Here is a 20,901-nt window from a genome sequence, read left to right as displayed (position 1 = left end):
TTTTGTTTTCAACTCAACTCTCCCATTTGTCTGCAACATCTGTAGCTGTGTTACCTGGTGAGGTTCATCATCCCCTCTACTCTGAAGTGCTCTCAGCCATCTTTACCTGCTGTCTTGACTGGAGTGGCTTCTTTTCTGGATACAACAGTTCAGTTTGTAGGATTTCTGTGTATGGAGGATGATGCTGTTATTTCTCTTGTGCTCAGGTATCAGAGATTGGATTTGTATCTCACCAGATTGTTTGATTGATGGGTCGAATTTAAACCATGTTGTCTGTGTTGGGGGGAGGAAGGGCAAGGCCTAGCCCTGCAGCCAGCCTGGTGGTGTCCGTGCAGGTGGATGGGCTGGCAACAAGGGCCGCCTGCTGCCTGCCCGCAACACACCCCCTGGAGCCTTTGAGTGTCCGTGGCACCCCTCACTCCACACCCCCTGGAGCCTCTGAGTGTCTGTGGCACCCCTCACTCCACACCCCCTGGAGCCTTTGAGTGTCCGTGGCACCCCTCACTTTGGCGGGGGACAGGCAGTGGCAGTGAGCCAAAGGTCCCACTTGGGGGAGAGGCCACAACAGCCAGAGTCTGTAAATAGGCACACGTGCTCTCCATCTCCCCTTGGCCTCTGCCCTGCTGACCTGTCAACATGTGACCTCCAGAGTGGTAAATGTCTCTCTCTTTCTCTCTTTATTCTTTCCTCTCTTAATCTCTCTTCCTTTACTCCTGTGGGCAACTCAAATACCTGCTGTCTGTATTTCACTTAAGTTGTATGGAGTTTGTGTTTTCTGGGTGTAACAAAGGTTCCCTTACTATAGCAATGCTTGCTAGTCTCAGTAATCTGTTGTAATGCTTTTGGGAAGTTGCCTGTTATTTCCATAAAACCTTTTTTGCCAAAACACCTATTTTCTCACCAAATTAAAAGAAATCTCTTAGAGAAAAATGTGTAGTTTTTCTCCAGACATGAACTCAAGGTATCAAAGAATCAAAGACTTTGCGAGGGTTCGTGTGGGTGAAATCTCGTGAAGTTTAAAATTAGGTGTACAACCGGTAAAAGCGTGGAGCTTCTGGACTGGGATGTAACATCAGGTTCATCACTTTTCCTCATAATTTAGTAGGTCGTAAACTAGTAAAATGGATGTGTTACTGCCTGAAAAGGGACCAAGCTTTGGACCCCAGGAAACCACTGCTTTAGAAAACATATTTCTAACCTCACTACTCATTTTTGGTAAATAATCTTAGGTTTCTTGAAAATGACACATAGTCCAGTAAGACCTACACACCAGTGCATGAAGGGAGATTTCAGAAAGCCATGTTTTTACAGAATGCAAAAGTGCCAAATATTTCTGTTTCGACAAGGATTTTTCTTCAATTATTTTGTTAACCTAGAGATATGGTGTTTATTCATATTGGTGTAATTCTAGTAACATGAAGTGAACTCAGTGACTAATTTGCTCTGTGAGGATTTGGACATATTTGTCAGAGAAATATGTTTAGAACTAGAATTTTTCTCAAGTATATACAGCCCATGAAAGAGGCTGTTGCAGGGAAATGATTTGCTATGTTGTGTGCTTGCATTTTCATTGGATATACCAACAAAAATCTTGCCCTTCTGAGCAGTGCCTTGCATTGTTTGATCTCTTCTAGATCCGTGCCGTTTACAGTGTGCTTTCAAACAATTTATGAGAGTAGGCCACAACTTTTTTTTTTCCTACAGACACTGGATTGATTTCTTTGTTGTTACTGTTTTAAACTACATTATAATGTAGGCTTATCAGAGGAGGGGCCTTGGAGCAATAGACCTCCTTCTCCTGGCACACGTAGAGCCTGAGAGATGTGAGTATTTTTATTCACTGAGTGATAATCTATAAACATAGTGAATAAGAATGCAAGTATAGTGTTCCTTTAGGTGTGTGTTTTCAGAGGCAAAGCTGCAGCACTGAAATGATCGGAGCACTGGCTACTCTGGGAGGAGAAAAGGGCAAAAGAGGTCCTGGCACCGTGGGAGCTCATTGAGATGTCCCCTCCCATATTTCTCAGAAGCTTTGGCTGGGCAAAGCCCAAGCCCAGTTCTTTTGCTTCTGGCATACAAACAGGAGCTGGGTTATCTTCTCCCAAAGCTCTATGAAACAGTGATACATCTCGCTAGCCCAGCTGGGTGTGCGATGTGTGGGGATGCAGAGTGTCTCTTCCCAAGTGAGCCTTATCCCTTCTCCTGCTCTGGAAACACCTTGTGTCTCCATTGCTGAGAGCACAGGGGAATCCTGGGGGGTGCAGTACCTAGGTCAGCCTGTCACATTGAAAATTGAACTCCTAGTTACACAAAATTGTTTGCTGAGAAGTAGAGGCAAGCCCTGTGCTGCTAAGGCACTCTCCTAGTCCGGCAGCATCCTGCTGTGCATCACCTGGGGAACCAACAGATTTCCTCGAGACTGCAGGTAATACAGCGTCTAGGTGAAGCATTTCCAATGTAACTGCAGGCTCTGTCAAAATACATATTTTCCGGAGTAAGTATTGTCTACAAAGAGATAATTTTTCAGTTTCTTCTTCACACTTAAAACTAGCTTTTCCTATGTTTTCTGTTTGAAAGCACATGGCCCTGCAGCCTTGCTCTGACAGTGACTTATGTTCAGAGAGGGGGAGATAAATGTTGGAGAGCTTCAAAACATTCACAGACAATAGCTGGGCTTCCCAAACTTCACCAGGATTTTCTGGATAATTTCATTAACACTGCTGTGTTTTCTTCTGGAGATTATCTCGCTAGTGTTACAAGCTCCACCCATCACAGGTTTAGGGCTTTCAGGACACCAGCTTGATACTTACTCTCTACATGCGGTGGGTGTGGGCTTTTGGCAATTGACCTCTAAAAGACTAGAATGTTACTAGAAAGCATTGGTGTCAAAAAGCATCTACAAAAGCGAGAGGATGTTCTCATGCCTGAAGCATTGGCAAAAGTCCACCTGAATCAGCTCCCAAGTGCCCTGGACTATGGGACCCCTGGAAGAACTGAGACCATCCAGGCTTTGGGGCAATTTTAATGTTTGACATCTATATTAAATGCTTTCTATCATCACTTCAAGTGGAGTGACAGGGTTTAAAAGCTGACATTGGTGTTAGGACCCAGATTAGAGGGAAGCTTCCAAAAAGAGGGGAGCATGCTCTCCCGCATCCCCATGCTCTGTTGCACTGCTGTCACTGTGCTACTCGTTCGCCTTCCTCTTAGAGTTGTGAATGCTTTTGTTCAGGGCCTACTGTTGTCATGATTAGCTGCAGTTAGAAATGACTGTCCAGCTAATGGCTAGTACTCTACAAATGTATTGCATTTCCCTAAAGTCATCCTAGGCAGCAAAACAAATTTTCCTACCTTTTCAATCTATTAAAAATTAAAAACTAGCCCTGTTTGGGACCACATAAAAAATATCACTCTTCAATTGCAGCATATATTCGTTGAAGTTAATCATATTTGCAAATGTTACCCAGATGCAAGCTGCTCTTTTCTAACCTGCAGCAGAGTTTAGGGCAATGTCACTGTGCCTCCTTCGTACCTGAATGAAATGTCTGTAGATTGTTGTCCTTCTGCAAATGAGACCAATGAAGCAGTTCCAGAGAGAACCATTTAACATGACTTAGGGCCACTTTTTTCCATTTTCAGGCTTTTTAAAGAGCTCCTGACATGGCCACATTTGTACCAAGTCAGGTTTTCTGCTCGACCGACCTCCCTCCCTCTCTCTTGCTTTCATTCAGGCCCTTCCAGTAGCCACCAGCTGTGCCAAGCCATTATTTATATGAGTTTGTTGGAGAGTTTGTTGCCACTTCTTTGTGGAATAGAGCTTAGGTGAAGGAATGGGTTATATAGGTCTCAATTACAGACTGCAACTGTTTTAAATAATTACTGAAAGATTAATGAATAGTGTTCATCTACTTCAAGGTCCATCCTTCAATCTCACCTTTACCTTAGTAGATACATTGTGCATTTCTCCTGAAGTCATGTTCAGCTCACCTTTCTTTGTCCTCCCACACCACTAAGCTTTTATTAGTTCTTTGGTTGTCTTGCAGGAGACAGAATTATGTCCATTGCTTTTGATTAAAAATCACACTTCCCCGATTATTTCCATATTCTTCTTCTAAAGACTATAAAGAGATTTTGCAGCAGCCATTTATTCTTCTTAGCCCATCCTCCATATTTTACAGAGTGATTACTGAGAAATGAATGTGCTTCAGTTAGTGTTGATGCACCCTTTTACTGATTTCTGTGTTGAAATATAGACTAATATATCAGACAATGCCAGCAGTGCTACTCCTGGCTAGGCAGGGCCTTGCTCTACAAACCCTAATTGCTTACACTGTTTTTAAGACTAGGAAATACAAGGAATGAATCAATGTCTTAACTTGCCAGCAATGTATTACATATTGTCCCACATAATCTAGTGCAGGCCAGACTGGTATTTCTTTCATGTGGTGTCTGAAAAATTATTGTCCTTCCTCCATTGAATTGTTGTTTGATATTTTCTACAGAAGAGAATATGAAACAATAATGAGAGGGTCAAACGCTGCCCTTCCCCCAGGCACATGGCCAGTTTGCTCCAGTCTGCAGTCTACCTGCCAGCCTCTGCATCTAAATCCTGTACTGGTGAGAGAGACCCCTACAGACTGTAATATAGAATGGAAGCCCTGAGCCACCCATACAACAGCAAGATAAGTGCATTGCATATCACAGAAAGGATTGAATAAAATACTAAAAAAGTTAAAATATATGGCAATTATTTAAAAAGGAAAGTGGGGGATGCCCACTAAAATGCACATAAATCTGTTACTGTGCAGTGTCAGTCTCTCAAATTCTTCTGAATAAAGACCTGAATTCAGCTACCTGAGATCTTGACTATCTTTTCACAGATTGTTCATAGTTTTGGTTTTTTCATATCAAGATAGGAAAGAAAATATGGAGAAAATATGATGGAAGAGTTTCAGAAAACATTTTTCTCAGGAGTAGTCTAAGCTCTATGTACTACTGAATGCCATCAAGTTAAAAAAACTCCAAACCCACAAAAATTGCTTTCATTCTGATGTGAAAAAATTGCAAAACTAGGCACCTTGTATGAAGGTTCAATGTTCCTTAATTTTTTGCTTTGGATTCTTTTTCTTCAAGGGAATGTAACACACGTTAGCCCCACTAATCCCCTTTCACTATCTCATCCCTCTGAATACATTCAGACTTGTAATGATTGTTGATTAAAACACTTCAAAACCTAATCAGTGTCAAGGGGAGATGTGGTTAAACTTTTTCAGTGTGGGGTAGTGGAATGGAGTAATAAAAAAAGAAAAAAGTCATCCCATAAACTCTTTCTTGCTGCAGGTGGTAAACAGATTAATACATTCATTAGGCTGAAAAGCCACACAAAGAAAAAAAAATTAAATTATTTGATGTGTATAATAAATGCATGAATCAGACCATATTAGACTCCATCAGCAAAGACCTGAGTGTCTTCTACGCTGACTTCTCTTTATTAACTGATTTGCTTGAAGTCCAAATGCAAGAAAAATCTCTGACCAGATATCGAAACCTGAAGAGCCAGTGCAGAGCTCTGAAGCATTTTGCACAAGCTGGGCTCTCTCACAGATTGCAGACCATTTGGTTGGACTCTGGTTTGCTTGGATTGTTCCTGCTTTATTGTTGTTGTGCGTGGTGGGATCCCCACGGGGATGGTGCAGTTAAGGCTTCCTCTCCTTGCAGTCCTGTTTCCAAAAAGAATGAAATGAGGTGTTTGTGTGTCAGCTCAGGAATGCCAGCGTTGCTGTGCGAGGCCCCAGAGCAGATGTAGGGCCATGCCAGTGGGTCAGGCACATGTGATTCTGGGGTTTCAATGGCTTTGTTTTTAGAGCTGGTCCAAGATGTGGGAGTGATGAGGCAGCACATCTGGTAACCGTGTTCTGCTGTAGGGTGTAGGGTGAGAATCGGTGCAAGTCAAACCTTGCCCATCCCTCTCCAGCCGAGGCTGTGGCGAGTGTGTCCCCCTGTGCCACAGCTGACAGGCCCAGGGCTCAGTGCTCTGGCATGAGGGGCAGGTGTACCACATCCAGGGGGCTGAAGGATGATGGAAGGATGGCTGGGCATGCCTGCAGTAATAAAGGACTTCTTGAGGCTTGAGAGGGTAGTTTTATTCGTATATTATATTCACTTTTAAGTCTTTGATATGGTTTGAAGCTGGCTCCCTGCCAAGTCTCCAAACCTTACCACCAGAAGTCCCGTCCCCCCCCCGCAACCTCAGGGAGAAGAGGGAGAAAAAAACTAAGAAAAAACCCGAAACGAGAGAGAAACAACCAAAGTGAGATATATAAATATATTTACACTTATATACAATTTCACAAGAGAAAGGGAAGGGGGAAGGGAAAGGGAACAAAACTAAAATAAAATATATAGATATCCCAAGACCCAATATCTAACAACTAAAAAGTTAGCAAAGCAAAATAGCTCACTACTCCCCTGGGACAACTGAGAGTTGCTCCGGAACGATCGCCGGCAACCTCTGTCTCCCAAGGTCGACAAGGCCTAACCAGGCCTTGCTCCCCAACACAGCAGACTCAAGAGCAGGGGACCTGCACCTCCAAGCCGCCGGAAGGAAAAAGAGCGAAGGCCTATGGTAGCAGAGGATGGTTGCGAACCATTGAGGGAAAAAAAGATAAGAGCCATGTTGCTTGTGGTAACAGAAAGAGTTTTCCAGACAAAACAAACTGTGAAGAGTTGTTGTGATATGTTCACATTTCACAGGAGCGAGGGGTGGAGTGTTGTGGTGGTTTGGACCTTGGTTTTTCCCCAGAGGCTGAAAAAGTGGTAGACCCCAAGGGGTGGAAACCCCTGGAAGTTTTGAAGTTTTGCCCAATGGGCGCTCCTGCAAAAAATGTAAACATATCACAAGCACCGGAAAAGATGAGTTGTAGTTTGGGTTGTTGTTGGAGAAGAGGTGGCCATGTTGTAGAGCCACGAGGAAGGGGCTCGGAGCCCCTCGGGGCCTCCAGGGCCCCCCAGCCCCAGTTGGGGGCTACAGAGACTTGGAACAGTGCTAGACTGGACTAAGCGTCTGTAGTTATGCTGGGAGATGTTTTTTCTCCATGGGCACAGAGCAGCAACCGGCACTGACCAGAGAAACAGTGGCACAGAGCCAGGACAGATAAGACCTGAACCGGAGAAGCAACAGAGACATGCAGCATCGCAGAAAGGACTCCTGGAAAGGGAGAGTGAGAGAGAGAACCAGCAGCAGAGCTACAGAGTTTGGGGTAAGACTGATACCAGACCCCAAAACTCCCTTGAGACCCCTCTTAGAGAAGAGGGACATGGACTCCTATTTTGGAGAGTAGTTTTGGACATGCAGCACCGGAGAGAGAGAGGAGCTAAGAAGCTCAAAAGACGTCCCGGAGCTGGACCGGGACGGCCAGATGGAATGCGGGGGGAGTTGACCTTGGCTCCCCCCTCGCACTGCTGCCACGGTGGCAGCCTGAGAACAGGGCACAGAGGCCCTGCAGGAGCTTGAGTCTCCTGGAGATACCAGACCGTCACGAAGACCCCCTGTATCTCGTGATATGACCGTGGTGAAACGACCTTGTCTGGGGTGACGAAGCCCACGGAAGACCCCTTTGCCTGCGTCAAGGGGGCCAAGGGAGCTTGGAGGCCTCCCTCGTGAGTGCTGGCAGAAAGCCAGCCACAGCTGCTGCATGCATGAGAAGAAGAAACCTGCTGCCTTGGAAGATGCTCCTGCTGTTCAGAGACTGGAAGGGATCTGTCCTTCTTTCCCTCCTGGACTTTTATTTGGAGGGGAGAAGAGATCTAGTCCATTGTAAATACATATGTCATGGTAGAGATATTGTGATCGTGTGTATAATGTGATATGGTATTTATTGTACAGTCATTGTAATATATTCCCTTTCCCCATTTGGAGTCTGGTGTGTTTTGTCTGGAAAAACCCATCTCACATTAGGTTGAGATGTGGGAGGGGGCTTAGACTAGGGGATTGGATTTTTGGGCTATCTCAAACCATGACAGTCTTCATAGTCTGACCTGTAACTTTTAACACAGTTACCTGTAGTCAACTCCAACACCAGGAGTTGCATGAGCTTCAACATTGAAATTTCTGTGGAAAACTTCTGTGTGTCAAAATCTGTCATTAATCCAAATAGGTAAACAAAGATTTAAATAAAGTAATAATAATAATAATCCAAAAGGGTTGCATTTGAAAATGTGTTAAGGCACAGCAGACAGTTGTTAGTAATCTCTTTTTTTTTTTTTTTTAACTTCCCTTATTCTCTGGTGGTGTTTGTGTATTGTGAGATGCAGGCTGTGATGTCTAGTCAAGTTTGAGAGCTTAGTGGTCACCTTGTTGTGTGCCCTATAAGAGTCCAGCATTTTCTTTGCATAAAGTTTTAAGATTTTCCTGAACTAGTGATTAGACCTGTGCTGGTTTGGGCAGGGCCCAGGGCTGTCAGTAAGACACGAGGTTGGGCTTGGTGGTGGGCAGCAGTGGGGTTAATGGCTGTCAGCACTGTTAGGGTCATCCCTCCCTACCAAGAACTCCTCTTGCAGGAGATCAGTGTTTTGCTACTCTGCATCATAATTCTGGTTTCTTAAAACTACATTTGAGTGGTTTCCAGCTCTGACTGACGGGATAAAATTCTTTGTGCTATTTATTAGGCTGAGTAACAACAAGCCAGTGACCACAGCTAATAACAGCATAAGGTATTTAAGGGGACAGTGAGCATCAAGTGCAATTTGTGAAGGCCTTTCGATGTCAGTGAATTGTAGCTGGGATTCTACTGGGGGTTTTCTTGCCTAGTGTTATTACTGTGATAAAGATAGATTAGTGCACAGTGGTGTGGTTTCACCATTTGAGAAACAATGAGTTATATCTCTTGGATTATGTTCAAAAGCAGCTGAATAATTCTGAAGTGGATTTCCTATCCCTCGTTCCAACCCTGCTCCAGCTACATTAGTACTGATGAGCATCACATACCATCTTTCAGCAATGGTGCCCAAGGTGGGAGGAGATACTTCTGATTACAACTGGTCCAGGAAAATATCCTCCCTCTGCCCTCCCAGCACTGGACATGTGGTCCAAAATACTTGACATACAAAGAGCAACTGTGCAAAGATAGCTTTAGACAGATTCTTCTCATCATCTTTAAGTATTTTCTCCATTTCTATTCTCCTTGAAAGAACAGCAAATTTATTTAGCTGCAGTTGTCTTTAGAAGGTACTAGTGTTTTATTAGGTCAAGGGATTCAATAAGAAGTAGAAGAATTAAATTAGAACAAATGAAAAGTGTATTTTGGACAAAGGAAGGTCTAACTGCAAGGAGATGTCAGAACATACAGAACAGTTTAATACTTAGGTGTGGGGTAAGGCCTAAGTGTCTGATTTGAAACACTATCAGCATGCCTGCAGAGCACAGAGAGGATGTTGAGGTGTGTGCAGGCACAGTCTTGTAAGCATGACTCCAACAAGAGCAGAGAAAAGGGAAGGGGGGAGCCTGGAAGGCTCTTGCAGCAGGGGCTGGTGCCTGACACCACTGCTGTTACCCTCCTCTGTGCTGCCAGACTAAAGCCTGAGCAGGGATGACTCCCCTGGCAGCAAACACTTTCACTTGCTGTGCAGACATCCCTGCAGTGCCCTCCATCCACCTCCTACTCTTCTCCTGAATCAGTCAGTTAGTTTTACTGCACGTGTCCCAAGGGAGACCCTGCCAGCCAAGCTGACGTGAGACCTTGATTTGGTCTCATGAGGTTGTAGTCAGTGAGACCTCCTCTAAACCAGCTTTTTCTGTGCCACTGTGTCATCCCTGACCTCTCTGGACCTTCTCCGTTCCTTGTTGTTCCCCAGTCATGTGATCTTCGTGACACCAAGTGACTCTAGTGGAGAACAGGTCCCCAAGGAAACAGAAATTCACTATGCTGTGTGAGTTTAACAACCCCTCAGTCCCTTCATCTTCTAATTGTTCTTGTTATTACAAAAAAAAAAGGCAAATATGTCAGATGAAGAGTGTTGGCTGGTCTGTCTCTGTCCTTTGGGTCCATACTGTGATCAGGAACCACAGAAGCTCCATATCCCACATTTAATGATGGGCATCTGTTCCTGGAAGGAGTTAGACCTCCATGTATACCTTGAGCTCTGTTGAATGTTTATCACTAACCTCTAGTGACCATACATCTTGCACAGCCATTTGGGTGTTATTTTTATGTTGGTTGCTGCACTGCAGTTGGGGTTTCAACATTCAGACCGGAGGCTGAGGAGGCAAGAGTAGTCACTCCTGCTGGCATGCATTCCCTCCATGATAATGCAGAAGTGATGAATTTAAGCTTTTGACATGTTCTTCATGGTAATATTAATAGTAACAATTAGTGCAGATGACAGCAAATTAGATAGGGCAGGTTTCCCCAATGCTTTACTACCTGCCAGTGATTTAGTTTTGGCATTAATATTTCACTTGACTGAAGAGTGGTGCTTAAAATCTCTACAGGGCCCCATATTTTTAACTCCTTCCAAGAAACAGAAAAACAGGCTCAGGCTACAAGTGGGACATTGACATTCACTCTGTGCAATGATCACCTTGGGAAGAACTGATGGAGTTGCAGTGGTTAGGAGTTACCAACTCAGTGAATTGTGTGGAAGACAGAGGCAAGGAGAAGTCACAACTTTCTTTTGGTTTAGAGACCAAAGCCTGATTTGTAAATGTGCTATGGGAGGCCAGCAAAAAGGCAATTCCATAAAATTTCAGATGTGGTACTTGGTGGTGGTAGAGCTTGAGGTTTTTTATGTTTGTTTTTCCTTGCTTGGTTTGACAGGGAGAAGCAAGGGACAGCTTTTTGCTTTCAAAAGTGGATTCAGTGCAAATTTTTGTTGCTCAAAAGTGCAAGTAGCAAGAAAGTTTCAGCCTCAAAAGCTAAGTTGAAAGGCATATAGTAATAACTTCAAACTTAATGAGAAGCCACAGGCAAAGAGAAAACTTGAGGAATTTTCTTCTGCACTGGGTCAGCTGTCGTGTGGTATTTGTGCCATGGCATGCTGGAATGCCAGGAACAATCTGGCCATGATCCCTCAGGCCTTGATGTCTGGGAAAACTGCTCTGTCCAGGTGGAAGACATCCCCTCACAGCCACTGTCTCACATTCAACTGTCTCTCTCAAAACTATCATGAAGAGAGTTCTTCATGGAACCAGTGTGAAAGTGTCCAAAACGGTTTTAAGAAGGCAGGGGCTAGTAGGTTTAAAGACAATGTATGCCAGGAGACAGGATCTCTGATGGAATAGAAACCTCTACCTCCAAATTACTGTGAATTTGAAACTATGAACTTTTGAGCAAAGTCTAGAAACAAAATAACAGTTTTACTAAAACGGAGAACAAAACAGAACAAAACAACAACCAAACAATAAGAGAGAAAATGTCACCCAAAGAAGGTGACATTCACCTCCATGCTGCGAGGTGACAACACAGTCCCAGTGCAGTCACAGGATCACAGTGGAGCCAGGGCAGAGCCACTGCCACTCTAGATGGGTGACACATGAAGAAGTTCATGACAGCATTGTACCCATGCAAGAGAACATTGACTTTCCCTGTGGTTAGCAGCTGTGGCAGCACTTTCTCTGTTTGTGTGACTATTTGGCTTCAGAATTCAGAGCTCATTTTGTTACACTTGTCTTAGCCTGTGTGTCATGTACTGATATAAGTATCCCTCCAATCTCTGGGTGTGAAGGTAGGCTGTGTTGGGTCATCATGTACAGCACACAAGAGTGAGATCAGTGCTGCTTTGCTAGAAACTCTCAGCTTTTTTTTCTTGACTGCTGTGGATTAGACTCAGGCTGTTGTATCCCCTCATCCCAGTTGTAGAATACCAATTAATTTGATGAAAATTTGATTTCAAAACTTGTTCTTGCAATATGACCAGGGCAATTAATTAGCATTGGCACAGCTCTATTGCACACTGCTTATTTGGAGATTGTGAGCCCTTGCAGCAGGAAGAGGTGAGTGCAGTGGCACAGAGTCCTTCAGGGCAGCTTTAGTTTTTTTGAGATGTTGACTGAAGGAAAAAGTTTTATACTTCTTTTGCCCCTCTATTTTTTGTTTGGTTTGGTTTTGCTGATGTTTTCTTTTCACAAAAGGTTTAAATACTTGGTCATTTTTTGAATGTGAAGAAGTCAGCATTGTTTTACCAAGGAAAGGCAGCACATGCTCCTGAAACAAAACTGAGACCGTCAATTTATAGATAATTTATCCATTATATCTTTGGGCCTGACCTTCACACAGGAACTGGCCTTTCTCCTTTCTTCAGACACATAAATTGCAGAGAAGGGCCCAGGTGAAACTGTATGTTGGCTTTCCTTGTGTTTTCTTTCCCAGAATGTGTTTCTATTACAGGTTGAAAAAGCACCAAACGTACAGATATTAGTAAGAAACCCTCCTTTGAATTATTATTGAGTTTTTGAGGGATTTTATCACTGCCCTCAGTCAACATCTGGTTATTACAGATTTCTGTGGTTCAGCACACACTCCGTCAGCATTGGAGCAGAATCATCAGGAGTCACTCTGGTGGCTGAGGCTTGCTGTGCTACCAGAGCCACTGCTGTCATGGCTAATGCAGAAGCAGGTTTCTGCAAGTTTTGCATAGTTCTTATGGAACTGATAATGTAGGAAAACTGATAGGGTCAGAAAAATGGGCACCAATCCCTTTTTTCTGCTGAAACTTAGAAGAATTTATTAGAGATTTCCATTACACATTCCATAGGTTGGTCCCATACTGACTTAAGCAGATCCATTTATTCATCAGTTTTATTTAACTACAACAAAAGTGTGTACAAAATGCCTAGAAGTACTTCCTTTTGTACTTTTAGTCTGAAATACTGTTTTTTCTTTGAAAAAGAAAATAAGAATAATAACTTCTAACAAATGCTTTGGGGCCTTTGGGCTAATTTGATACTCACTGTCTATCACTGCAGTTTGATGGGTGCTGGGTACATTTGACCTCTTGCCTTGTGCCTTTCTTTGGCACGTGCATTCCTTGACCATTTCCAGGAATGATAGCTCAATGCCCTGGGACCAGCTCAGCTCAGGTCCTACCATTTAGGATGAAGGTGCTGGGAGAAAAGGACAGATAAAATGTGTTTCTTCCTAGAAACAAATATCAAGGGGAAAGATAATAATTGTTCTTACTTTTCCATTTTGAGGTGGTGACACTGAGAGTTGAACACAGGCGGGAAGTAGCTCCCAAGTCCTGCAGACATTACAGTTCATGAGTAAATAGGTGAACCAGAGAAACCTGTAACCAGTAGTAAATACTTGGTGATGAGACCTGCTTATTGAAGGGGCTGATTTTCAGAGCCAGGTGTGTGCAGCAGGATGCTGTGCGAAGTGTAACCCTTCAGGTAGCCCACTGTTTTGATTACTTACATGTGACTGCAAGGTTTGGCTCAGTCATTGTCGAGGTTGACAGCAGGTCTGTCAGCAGTCTGGCACTTATCAACGAAACAATAGCCATAAACCAGATTACAGTATACCCCTGAAAGGAGGAGAACACACAGCATGCAGAGGAATATAGGCAACTTTCAGAAATGAAGAAGATGGAAGACAGAAACAGACTTCTTGTACTTTCTGCAAGTCACTGTGACTCTTCTCTAGCTGAGTCATGATGACTCAACAAAAGCTGCGTCAGCATGAGTTTGCTATTTTGCAGCCAATCCTGATGTATGAGTACATGAAGGTACCAATAATAGGTTGACATGTGTATGGCCTGATGTATGTTTACATGAAGGCCAACAGTAAGTTGACATGTGTGTTTTGTGAAATGTATAAGTGTCTGCAACGTGTTGCAATAAAAATCTTCCAACCTTTTTGCTATCCTGTCCCTACTTTGGAAGAAGATTCTGTCACTTTGGCCATCTCAACATAACAGTGACAAGTCATGAGCAAACATCTTGTGGAACAAGAAAGTGGGGAGCAAGCTGCTCTCTTGCAGATGGATGTCCTTGGAGAGGCAAGACAGATCTGATACTGTATTAATGGCTCTTTGAAAACCCTATCAGGAAACATCCCCCCCCTTCCTTGCTGGATAGTTACAGTGTTTCTTAAAGTATCTGTAATTAAAAAGCAAAATCCAACAGCTAATTCCTTTTTTCTGTTGTTTTTAGGTGAAATGATAGTGCCACCTCCTTGCAGCACGGGAGGAATGAGGCAGCCTAGTGTGCCTGCCTTGCTCCATGTGTCAGGTTTGCCTCTTAAGAAAAGCTGCCCACTGCTGAGATCACGGCTGTCCACACCACCAACCCTCTTCAGCACCAAGGGGACAATAAGGGCAACCCCTGGTGATGCAAGGGTTGGGCTGGCAGACAGAGGATGTCTTGCAGAGTCCCCGCCCTCCAAATAACACCCAGGACAAAGTCAGTAGCTGTGGCTTCTGCAAAATCACCTCAAACTCTTGCACTGCCAAGCCTGTGGGGATGGCAGTCCAGAGAGACTCTGCAAGGGTTTTTGCTTGAACATTGTTAAGCATGCTAAGAATTTCAGTCATGTATCATTTATGGGCACAGTCCCCTTCCACAAAGCTGTCTGGTGTTCAGCCTCTAGCATGTGTGAACAGACTGTATCTGAGGACCTGAGATGGTGTTTATTGAATATATTTATTAGCACCTTTTCGATTGCAAACCAGCTTCTCTTGCTCTCACTTAGAAAAAAATGTGCAAAACTTAACTAACTTGAGTTAGAAGAAACATATGCAATTGTCATTATGATATATTTTCCCTTGGCATATTCTCTTTTTTTTCTTCTTTTTCTTTTTTTTTTTTTTTAAATTGAGCTGTTTTATTTGTCCTGGCTTAGGGACAGGGGCTACCTATGCTGCTTGATGTGGTTATGAATAAAACATGTGAACATGATTTCAGATGGCCTTTGGCCTCATGGTATGTAGTGGGTTTCTGTGGCTAGGTTTTGGTAGTGGGGAGGGCTACAGGGGTGGCTTCTGTTAGAAGCTGCCAGAAGCTTCCCCTGTCTGGTGGAGCCAATGCCAGCTGGCTCCAGGAGGGGCTTCCTGCCGCTGGCCAAGGCCGAGCCAGTCAGGAGTAATGGTAACACCTCTGGGATAACATATTTGAAGTCCAGAAAGCCATTGCAGAGAAAGAACTCCAGCCAGGGAAGACCGGAATGGGAATAACAATGTAGACCCCAAGGGCAGTGCAGAAGGAGAGGCAGGAGGTGCTCCAGGCTCCGGAGCTGTGGCCCTGCAGCCCACAGTGCAGACCATGGTGGGGCAGCTGTGCCCCTGCAGCCCATGGGGGAGCATTGGGGTGCAGAGACCCCCTGCAGCCCATGTGGGGCCATTGGGGTGCAGAGACCCCACTTTGAGTCTGTTTTGCCTGTAGAGGTAATCAGTAAGTGACCTCTCCCAGCTCTTATCTCAACTCATGAATCCTTAGCTGGTTTTTTTTCCTCTCCCCTGTCCAGGTGTAGAGGGGAGTGAGAGAGTGGCTTTAGTGGGTACCCGACATCCAGCCAGGGTCAACCCACTACATGGTATTTTAAGTTTTTTTCAGAATCGTTTCAATCCATAAATTTATACTAGGATCTACAAGTTCAAGTCTCATTGATTTCATTGCGATGCATAAGTGCATCTGTGCACTGAATCAAGAATAAAGGGGCTTTAGCTCTCATCTGAGGGAAGATGTCTTCATTTCCTTGACAACTTGATTTGTTTCTGTGACTCATTCTACCAGATGAGATAAAAAGGTCCTGTTTATTACATGAATGTATGCATCATTACAACTAAACTTCCTGGTTTAAACCCTGGACATTTCCTGTTGTGTCTAAAGGAGCACCTGCCTTTGCCATACTTGGTAAGGCACTCACTGTGGAAGTTCTCTGGAGCCTTTACTCTGAAAGTAAAGGCATTTCTCAGTCTTGTTTGTTTCCCTCTCTGTAGGTGCATGAAAAGCTTTATTATGAAATGTCAGGTCTGTGAATGTATGGTTTGTGAAATCAGCTTGCATGTGGAAAATTCCATCTCTGGACTGGAGGATGAGCATTAATGTCACTCCCACTTATCTCGGAGTCTAACAGTGACACATTCACAGCCATGCATGTGCCTCCTCTCAGGGAGCACAGATCAATATGTCCAGGCTGGACACCCTCCTCATTCAAAAGAGGGTTTTGTTACGTTGGGTGAATTGCTAACTCAATACAGGGAGTTTCTGTAACTTTGCTATTTGTTCAAATCCTTACTATAGTAATAACCAGATCAGCTTGCATGGCTTTTAAATAATTCATGACTTTGCACTAGGCTCTGTTCTTCATCAGAAAACAAGATTTTCATGTAACAATTCTCAGAGATGATCTGTCATAGTTGTGGTAGCTATTCCTTGTCATCAGTGGTTGTGTTGTTTGAGCCTTAAAGTCCTTTACCTCTGATTTCTTTCTGGGAATTTTGTGTTCAATAGTATTGCCAGGAATGCCCGTGGAGAGGCTTTCCCTAGGACTGTGATCACATCTTGCTTTGATAGGTTAAGGGGGTCGGGCTCCTTACATCCATGCTCAGCTGGACACTGAGGGTGACACTGGGCACTGTACCTTTGAACCTGTGAGCACCCCTACAAATTGCAAACAACATTTCATAGAATCATAGAATCAGTTGGGTTGGAAGGGACCTCCGAGATCATCAAGTCCAACCCTTGATCCACTACCGCTGTGGTTGCTAGACTGTGGCACTGATGCCACATCCAGTCTTATCTTAAAAACCTCCAGGGATGGAGAATCCACTACCTCTCTGGGCAGCCCATTCCAGTGCCTGATTACCCTCTCTGTAAAGAATTTCTTCCTAATATCCAACCTAAACCTCCCCTGGCACAGCTTAAGACCATGCCCTCTTGTCTTACTGATAGTTCCCTGGGCGAAGAGACCAACTCCCACCTGACTACAACTTCCTTTCAGGTAGCTGTAGAGAGTGATGAGGTCTCCCCTGAGCCTCCTCTTCTCCAGGCTGAACAGCCCCAGCTCCCTCAGCCTCTCCTCATAGGACTTGTGCTCAAGTCCCTTCACCAGCCTTGTTGCTCTTCTCTTCTCTGCTTTCGTTAGTGAAAGCCCTGCAGTCAAAATATTTATCGAGCTCTGAGAGTTCCAGGTAGAGAGATGCACTCCAAATCTGTCAAGTAAAAAGATGGTAACTCAGTTACGAGGAAAGGGTCCACAAGGATGCTCTGGTGACACTGAGGTTGCAATGACAAGGTTGGCTCTTTGTGTGACCAAGATGGAGGTGAGAGATGGACCAAAGGACAGAAGAGATGGGGATGCTATAGAGTCAGAGCTTAATAATTGTTAATTTGCTTTACATGACTTAGTCACAGCCCCTGCCATGTTGTGTGAGGGGTGGAAGCTGCATTTGCAGATTACATGGATGTTACCATTAAAACTACCAATGCAGACCATGAGGGGAAAGGAGAGGCCTGGAATTGAGCACACCAAACTTGTGAGCTTGGTCAGTGCCAGCAACTAAGAAGGGAAAACCAGGGTTAGAGTTAAATATCAAGCTGAATTGGGATTTTGTGTTTTATTTGCACTCACTCATTCCTTCTCTTAATAGAATTGATAAAACAACCTTTACCTGTAATATAAGGCCTAAATATTTGCTGCCACTGTAAATATTACCCTTGAATTGATTAGGCACATTTCAAAAATTAAGCCACATTCTTAATAGGGCAGAGGTGCATATTTTCAATGTTTATCACACTGTATTAGATGTTCAATTAAAAAGAAGTTCCCAGAGGAATAGCCAGCTTCATGTTGATAGCAGAAGCATATCTGTTAGCAACTTTTTACCAGGTAATTATAATGCGGAACTGGATGGCTTGAGCTGAATATTTTATGATAGCTCTAGTGGGAATGAAGAGAAATATAATCAGTCTTTTTACTAAGGGGAAAAGAAAAATTAGACAAGTACATACACCTGTTTGCTTCTGCAGATTTGCTATCTTGGTAAATTAGAAAGGAATTAGTGTGGATATTACCCAGATTACTGGGTTGAGCTCCATGGCAGGGATTTGGCTGGTGGCTCACCCTGCTCCCACTCCTGCAAGCACCTGTTCTTCTGTGCGTCTTGGGGAGCCGGGCGATTTGATTTCCGTTGTCTGCTCTTATGTTAGATTAAGCCAGCTCAGCAGGATGGGATGTAGCCCTGCATGGCTGGAAAAGAAAAGTGTCCTCCTGTCCTTAGGCAACGTGCTGCCTGTCCGGGTGGGATTTTCAAGAAGAGACTTTACCCACCCTAGCCACTATCCATTGATCTCTTTGACATCCCTATGTCTAAGCAAACTTGTATCTGTTTGTTGATCTTAATATCATGTGTGGCAGCTGGTAAAAGGTGTGAGAGGACAGACAACAATTTGAGAGTGGGGAGGACATGGAGCAGGCTTGTTTCAGAGACAGTCCCAGCCCAGATCTCTTGCCACCAAGCTGCTCCTGTACAAGGGCTTCCATGGCAGATCTTTTGGATGGGCCGGGACATGGCACATGCCACATCCATTTGCTGCTACTCATGTTGCTCCAAAAGTTGCAAATAAATATGTCTTGCTGGATCAGATCATCAATCCTCTAAGTCCAACAGCAATCCTCTAATGCCTGAGATCTCACAGGAGAGCAGAAGGACCTGTTCCAGCTGGGAATTTTTGGTATGTTACTGGTCTGCAAAACCAAGGATTGAGTCTGATGACTATTCTGGGAGCAGACTTGTGCAAGGCTTTCATGAATGTGGCATTTACTTAATGTGGTTCTATCTAATCACTCAGTGACTCCATGAAAATGCAGGAAGCTTAAGGTGGGAGAAGTCAACCCTGTAGTCTTAGGGGCTGAAATAACAAAATACATATATTTTTTCGTTGTTAATATTTGGTATTGACTGCAGTGTTAGCTGTGCCTGCGATCATCATGCCCCTCTGCAGTGGGATGTGTTTGCACAAGAGCTTGTGTTTCCTGGCCCTGGAGCCATGGGAGCTACCAAATCCAGGACAAGGTGGCTGAAGTCACTCACGAGCACTGACTGGGGAGTTAAGAGAAGCCCTGAAAAACTGGGCTCAGCATATTATAGGCATTAGGCCAAATGAGCTGATATGGCAAGAAAGAGAAAACAGATGGGAGAAAGCATTTATGAAGCAGCTGCCTGTGAACCAATAATTTAGTACATTTCCTTCAGTTCTTTTCATTAAGCCACAATATGTGGATGTCTCATTTTCTGTGAGATACATTGAATGTTCAAAAGACTTGGGTATAATTACACAAATGCTGAAAGAGCAGAGACATGCACTGTGTCAGGAATAGTTCTCTTTATGTTGTGGAGTACAACAGCCTGATACAGCACCCTTCTTCTACAGCCATCTCTTTTCTCTGGATTCTTCTCCACAATTAACAGGATAATGAGGGGAATTGATTATTTTTCCAGTGAGAGTTGTTTAAATCTGAGGACTGGGGTTTGGTTTCAGGTCTTGAACCCATTGACATGGTAACCCAGAATTTATCATTGTATGAAACAAAATTTGCTTGATTATCTGTGATCTCTATTCCAGGAGAGAATTTGAGCTTTCATTCCAACAATAGCCAGATATATCACATCTTCTTTGCATTAATCTGAGACCCCTTGCACCTGAAGTTAAAAATATAGGGCTGAATTTTTCTAAATATTCAGAATAACACTTCTTTTCCTGATTTTGTTGCACAGTTTGTTAATATCGATGTATTTATGATATTATGTTGGTGGTTCAAACCTCCCCTCTTGCCTGCCCACCTCAGTTTCCTCACCAAAATGAAAGCTGACTTTGCCAGGAATCTGTGCTGTGGGATTAGTAGGGAGAGCCCATGTCATACAAAGCATGTCTGTCCTGGAGTGGGAAGGTAAGCCCAGCAGGGCTATGCTTGCCTGGCCCAGGAGCAGAGTGGGAGATGCAATGAAGTTCTAGTTCTCATTCCTGGTCCTCTAAATTCACCTGCAGAGTATTTGACCTGCATGGGTCTCAGGCAGTAGACATGAACATCATTCCCAGTGATTGCGTTTAATATAAGCAGTTCCCTTAGTCTGCATACAGATCAGGTGCTGTATGGGAAGAGGTGCTTTGAGTACATTGTTAAATGAGCTGGGAATTCTAATGGATTCCAGGTGGAAAGAACTTTTATATGACAAGATAATACACCATCTTCCATATGCTGTGATGGTGAGCAAGCCTCTGTTAATGTCTGCAGTTCCTAGGGGGTAAATTAAGGCCTCGGTTACCAGGTCTGCCTGCAGGAACCTTGCATGGTTTTCAACCTCAGGTGAAAAGAAACCGAAATCTTTACAAGCAGAGCCAGTGCTGCTTGATGCAGTGGCCTGCCAGGCACCCTGAGAGTGACTGGAAAGGAAACTTTGAATTTTTATAACCTGTGTCCACTTGGTCTTCCAGCAAAATTTCCAGAGAGTTTTGTTTCTTCTGTGGTTTTCAATTTTGGTGTCAATGAGAGAAATACTGAACTGCTGGCAAATGTTAGAACTTTGTTAAGAAAAGTGCAGTCCCATGGAACTGGGACAGCTTCTACCATTTAAGCGGTATATGAAGGAACTCTTTAACCTGCAAGCATGGTCAACTCAAGATGGATTTCAATTTTTATTTCTGAAAGCTTTAAAGATACTGATGTCAGAAAATAGTAACTTTCTTGTGAGCTTCAAATGGAGTTATATGCAGATGTGGTAGCGTAGGGGTGTGCTAGTCAGTTTACCAGTGTCCACTCCATGAGGGAGTCTGAGACACTCTGAGGATGTGACAGCCAAGTTCCACGTTTGTGTCGCACCTAGAGAAACAAGGATGCCTCCAGCTTCTGAGAAAGCTTGCTCTCCAGTGGGCAGCACAGTGGCTTTTACCACTTGTAGTTGTCT

This window comes from Lepidothrix coronata, unplaced genomic scaffold, assembly GCF_001604755.1.
Source record: "Lepidothrix coronata isolate B3197 unplaced genomic scaffold, Lepidothrix_coronata-1.0 Scaffold259, whole genome shotgun sequence".
In the NCBI taxonomy this organism is placed as follows: Eukaryota; Metazoa; Chordata; class Aves; order Passeriformes; family Pipridae; genus Lepidothrix; species Lepidothrix coronata.
This window is presented reverse-complemented; position numbering follows the sequence as displayed.